At 37.3% G+C, this 6242-nt stretch overlaps 1 non-coding gene across 1 annotated transcript; it reads left to right on the top strand.

The window, feature by feature from the left end:
* Positions 1-4786: 4786 nt before the first annotated feature.
* On the top strand, positions 4787-4893 carry LOC115698395 (small nucleolar RNA R71). Its single transcript, XR_004008144.1, has one exon. It is a non-coding gene; the product is annotated as a small nucleolar RNA R71 (small nucleolar RNA).
* The last annotated feature ends 1349 nt before the right edge of the window (positions 4894-6242 follow it).

Here is a 6242-nt window from a genome sequence, read left to right as displayed (position 1 = left end):
GGGAACCATAATTTTTAGTAAATTGGGTAGACCGTACGATATGTATGAATCAGGGTTTTGGAACCCTACTGCCTGGTGGAGAATTAGTTATCTCCAAAAGGTGGATTATGTCTATGCCGATCAGAATTGAGGATATGGAGTTGAGTGCTGACATAATAGAAATGGATTTAGCGAATTTCAAAATTATACTGGGAATAGATTTCTTATCCAAGTACTCAACCAGTATTGATTGTAAGAGGAAGATGGTAATCTTCCAACCAGAAGGAGAAAAACCGTTTGCTTTTGTTGGATCAGTTCAGGGATCTCGGATCCTAGTAATTTCAGTATTAACAGCCAGGGAATTGTTATGAGATGGATGTCTAGGGTTTCTGGTCGTGGTATTGGATACCACTCGGCCTGAGTTTGTTCAGCCAGAGGACATCAAGGTTGTTTGAGAATTCTTAGATGTTTTTCCTAATGAACTTTTGGGTTTACCAGCGCAGAGAAAAATTGATTTTGTCATTGATTTGGCACCTGGAGCAGAACCGTTTTCTAAGGCCCCTTACAGAATGGCTCTAGTAGAACTTTGTTACGAAAATTATGATCACTACGCAAGTATACGCAGTCAAGTAGTAGCTCACGCAAGTGAGGTCGAACCACAAAGAATTGGACTAAGTACTACTAAATTATACTTATGATTCTATCTGGTAAAACAATACTTCTTGCAAATTAAATAAAACAATTCAGAAAATTAAAAGAATAAATGAAGATTAATTAAGATGAGAGATTAGGGAGGTGAATCCTGTTGTTAAGTTACCAATGTTAATACCTAATTGCTATCCTTATTCGATGTGAATGACACATTATGAATTAACCTAACTCTTTTCAGATCTTTTAGGTTCTAAATCTCATGTTCTCTAATTAACTTCTTAATTAAACCAACATGAAATCACCATTAAGCAATAATCTTTTTATCACTAAGGCTATGTAAATACTTTCGTTTCACATCAAAACCTAGACTATCCAATTTTAGCATTCTCAATTCTTACTTTTCAGATTTCGAATTGAGATCATTAAACATGTAAAAGGTGATCAATCTTGCACATGGAATTAAACACAAATATAGATAGTATTCGCAATCAAGATTGAGGAATGGCAATTATTTATTAACTAGGCATAAACTTAAACAACATTCATCATCCTCCCTTAATGGGAAATTTAGCTCATAAAAATAATAAAATCATCCATGATTAAATCTGAAACAACAATAGACATAAAAGAAAGAAATAAGGGTAAAAGAAAGAAACTAGAAGGTGATATCGCTCCGAGTCTTCAAGATAGCTTCCTCTCCACTTTCATCCACTTTTCAGGTCTATTTTCGCTTGGTTTGACCTTCTGAATCGTGTTCCTTATATAGGAATGAAAGGTGTGCCTCCAATTGGAAAAAAAAATCTGAATTAGGTCAAAAACTGCGTTTTCCGTACCTGGTCGCGACCAACTTAAAGGCTGGTCGCGACTACAGGAAAATCTCGAAATACTGAGGTTCTGCCAAAACTCCAAGTCGCGACCATGGTCGCGACCATAGAAAAGGGTCGCGACCAGAGTCCTTGGTAGTCGTGACTACTGACACTCGAAGCACAGATTTTTCTGGTTTTTCACCAATTTGTCCCGTCTTTTCATCAATTGACTGATTTGAACTTTGATACCCCGGGAACCTAAAACAAGGAAAATCAGCATAAAACCGCTCCAAAAGACACCAATAGACGAGAAAATGCTTACTTTTCCGACCCGAAACATAGGCTAAATATAACTTAACAAAATTCCCCCAAACTAGATTCTTACTCGCCCTCGAGTAAGATAAAAAAAACTAACTACGCTATCAGTTAATCACTACACTGCTGACTCATGCTCTGCTGTCTTCCTTGCATAAACTAGAATTTCGATCCTACTAACTCTAACAATTAATTCAGATGCTCAATTCATAACACTATGTACAACCACAAAATTTATTTACACGTGAAACATTGTTATAAAAGTTTTACTCTTACCAACTATTCCACAGCCCGATAACTCATAAGCTTGCATGCTTACCTTTCTCCACTAATGTTGACAATATCTTCTGGAATCATTAGGTCTTTTCGAGGTTTAGGCATTATGGCTCAGATATTCAGAAATCGACAAAAGATAGTTTTGGCTCAAGATATCATAAGCACACAAACAGAACCCAAAAGCTTCTTACTTTTCTTTTTCAAAACCCTGTAGTGTCCCCACATTTACCAAGATTGAGAATAGATATCTTTATTATTTTTCCCCAACATCACTGAAATTTTTTTCTTCAAACACATCTTACTTTTCATTGTGTTTTTTTCTTCTCTTTTTTTTTCACAGTGACATTGAATTGCACATTTTTTCTTTTCTCAATCTTACAAGTTTTTCTCCCTCTAACTGTTTTCTCACACTAAATATTTCTTCTCCCCCAAACTAATTATGTAGCTTAGGATATCATGGGTAAAATGGCGAAGAAAAATTAATAGTATGGTTACAATTTTTCGGGTCAGTGGGTGAAAAACATAACGGGTTTAGGCTTTATAGGGTTAACTGGGGATAAACATTCTTATGGTAGGCTTGAAAGGCTCAAACTATCCAACAAATGCCTAATCATATTCCAATTGAACACTATCAAGAATTTCATCTCAAAAGAATAAACATGCAAGTTCTAAGCTATCCTGTCAATCTTACCACAAACCATAGTAAAAACAATTATAACAATTTTCACAGATTGAGTAGTTTCAATTATACACAGGTTTCTAAGCATCCAAACTAATCCAAAGAGTTAACAGAATCAAGCACACAGTTATTTTACAATTTCAGATCACATTACACTAATCAGCAGTATACAACTATCTTCTAACTTATTGCCATTCCTTAACTAAAACAAAAAAACTAAAACAGAAAATTAAAATGCAGAAAATAAAATTTTTAAATCTCTCCCCCCAAACTAAAGATGACATTGTCCCCAATGTATAAAATGAAATGCAGAGAGAAGAGACTTACCGGAGACCCTCTCAGAAAGGGTTTGACCTCAACACTGCTTCAAATTGGATCAAGTCCACCTCTTGCATCCAATAGGGTCCTTGTACCAAATGAAGAAAATTGACCTCCAATGTTGCTAATTTCATAGTTTTGCATAAGAGTAAGTTCACTTTCAGAATTACCACACATCAATATTTTCCAACGCCGCTGAATCGTTCGACGTCGCTGTTTAGGCTTTGCTTTCTTCTTATCAGCTTTAACAAAAGAACCCTTCACCATCTCAATCTTGCAACAAGTAGGAATGTCGGTTGGGGCAAAAACATTAAAACTGACCTCCTCATCTTGCATTCGCAACTTTAACTCCCCCTTTTGAACATCTATTAATGCTCGCCCCGTGGCTAAGAATGGTCTTCCCAAAATAATGGGAATAGTTGAATCTTCCTCCATATCAAGAATTAGGAAATCAGCAGGGAAGATAAACTTACCAACCTTCACCAGTACATCTTCAATTATCCCACGAGGATGAGTCAAAGAACGATCTGCCAGTTGTAAAGTCACTGTTGTAGCCTTTGCTTTTCCCAATCCTAACCTTTTGAAGACAGACAATGGCATTAGATTAATGCTTGCTCCCAGATCACATAGAGCTTTAGTTTCCACTGAACCCCCTATAGAGCATGGAATATTTAAACTACCCGGATCTTTAAGCTTGGGCGGTAGTTTCTTTTGAAAAATGGCGGTACACTCCTCAGTTAATGCCACTATTTCATAGTCCTCCATTTTTCTCTTCTTAGACAATATCTCCTTCATGAACTTCACATAACGGGGCATTTGTTCCAAGGCTTCAGCAAAAGGAATTTTGATGTGTAGTCTTTTGATGACCTCTAGAAATTTTGTTAAATGCTTGTCTAGATTGGTCTTTCGAAGTCTATGATGATAAGGTATCTTCACATGATGATCAATACTGATTGGTGGAGACTGTTGTGGTGGTGCAGGGCTATCAGTACCCTTCTCTACTGTTGAAGTTGGGATTGGCACTGGTTGAACTTTAATCTCCTCATCTACTGGTTATGTCAATTCAGGCCCATCATATTTCTTACCGCTCCTCAGGGTAATTGCCTTGCAGTTTTCTTTGGGATTAACTTCAGTTGTGCTAGGCAAATTTCCTTGAGGACGGGTTGCTACCTTAGTTGCAAGTTGCCCCATTTGAGTCTGCAAGTCTTTAATGGAAGATCTAGTTTCAGTCATGAATTGTAACAATAAATCTGTTTGCAAACTAGAATTTCCACCAGAGGCTTGTTGCTGAGTATACTGTTGGTTCTGATTTTGTTGCTGATAGAACCCACTGTTCCTTCAGTTACCTCCTTGGTTGAACCCATAGTTGTTATTGTTGTTCTGAGAATAATTTCCAATGGCTTTTGCTTCATCCATTGGCAAATCATCCACATCTGCTTGACACTCAGAAAAGTGATGGGGACCTCCACATATCTCACAAACCACTTGAGCTTGTTTGGCTTGCCCTGCGATCAGCTTTGTTAGGGCCTCAACCTGAGCTGTCAGCTTTGTAATGGCATCAACCTCTAGCACACCAGCTACCTTCTTAGTTTGACTCCTTTCAGTTGGCCACTGCTGATTGTTTAGAGCCATCTCCTCCAACAGATCATAAGCCTCATTTGCACTCTATCTCATAAATGCTCCACCAGCTGCTGCATCTATAAGAGTTCTATTGTTACCAACCAACCCATTGTAAAAGTTGTGAACCAGCATCCACTTCTCTATACCATGATGAGGGTACTTTCTGATCAGATCCTTAAACCTCTCCCAAGACTCATGGAGAGATTCATTATCTTGTTGATAGAAGTTGTTGATTTCTCCTCGTAGCTTTGCAAACTTTGCTGGAGGAAAAAACTTTGACAAAAATTTCGTTGCCAAATCATTCCAGGTGGCAATAGAGTTGGGTGACAGGGAATTCAACCAGCTATTGGCTCGTTCTCTGAGCGAGAATGGAAACAGTCTCAAACGAATGGCATCATCACTAACTCCATTAACTTTAAAAGTCTCACAAAGTTCCATGAAGTTCGAGAGATGCAGATTAGGATCTTCAGAAGGGAGGCCACCAAACTGAACTGAGGATTGCAACATTTGAAGTGTGGCAGGCTTGATCTCAAAGTTATTAGCATCCACTGCTGGTGGCCTGATACATGACTGCACTCCCGTAAGAGTAGGGAGAATGTAATCTCTCAAGCTACGGCCATTAGCTTGATCTTCAATGGCACCTCCATTATTACCGTTATTTGCAGCATTAGCATTCACATTAGCAGCCATGATTTCTGATGTTTCAGCAGTTGCTGAAACTCTTTCTTGCCTCTTGTTCCTTCGGTTTCTCCTACAAGTTTTCTCGATTTCAGGGTCAACGGGTAACACAACTGCTTGCCCTTTGCGGTGCATGCAATCAAAATACCTGAAATAGATAAGAACAATTTTGCAAGAGAAAGGTTAGAAATTCAGCAAGAGAAAATATACCAAAGTAGAAGTTAGTATAATTTTGTGTAATGATAGATTATGAATTAACCTAACGCTTTTCTGATCTTTTAGGTTCTAAATCTCATGTTCTCTAATTAATTTCTTAATTAAACCAACATGAAATCACCATTAAGCAATAATCTTTTTATCACTAAGGCTATGTAAATACTTTCGTTTCACATCAAAACCTAGACTATCCAATTTTAGCATTCTCAATTCTCACTTTTCAGATTTCGAATTGAGATCATTAAACATGTAAAAGGTGATCAATCTTGTACATGGAATTAAACACAAATATAGATAGTATTCGCAATCAAGATTGAGGAATGGCAATTATTTATTAACTAGGCATAAACTTAAACAACATTCATCATCCTCCCTTAATGGCAAATTTAGCTCATAAAAATAATAAAAACATCCATGATTAAATCTGAAACAACAATAGACATAAAAGAAAGAAATAAGGGTAAAAGAAAGAAACTAGAAGGTGATATCGCTCCGAGTCTTCAAGATAGCTTCCTCTCCACTTTCATCAACTTTTAAGGTGTATTTTTGCTTGGTTTAACCTTCTGAATCGTGTTCCTTATATAGGAATGAAAGGTGTGCCTCCAATTGGAAAAAAAATCTGAATTAGGTCAAAAACTGCATTTTCCGTACCTGGTCGCGACCACCTTAAAGGCTGGTCGCGACTACAGGCAAATCTCGAAATA

Source organism: Cannabis sativa, chromosome 7 (assembly GCF_029168945.1).
Source record: "Cannabis sativa cultivar Pink pepper isolate KNU-18-1 chromosome 7, ASM2916894v1, whole genome shotgun sequence".
NCBI lineage: Eukaryota > Viridiplantae > Streptophyta > Magnoliopsida > Rosales > Cannabaceae > Cannabis > Cannabis sativa.
The sequence above is the reverse complement of the archived record's forward strand: the minus strand, read 5'-3'. Positions and strand labels throughout refer to the sequence as shown.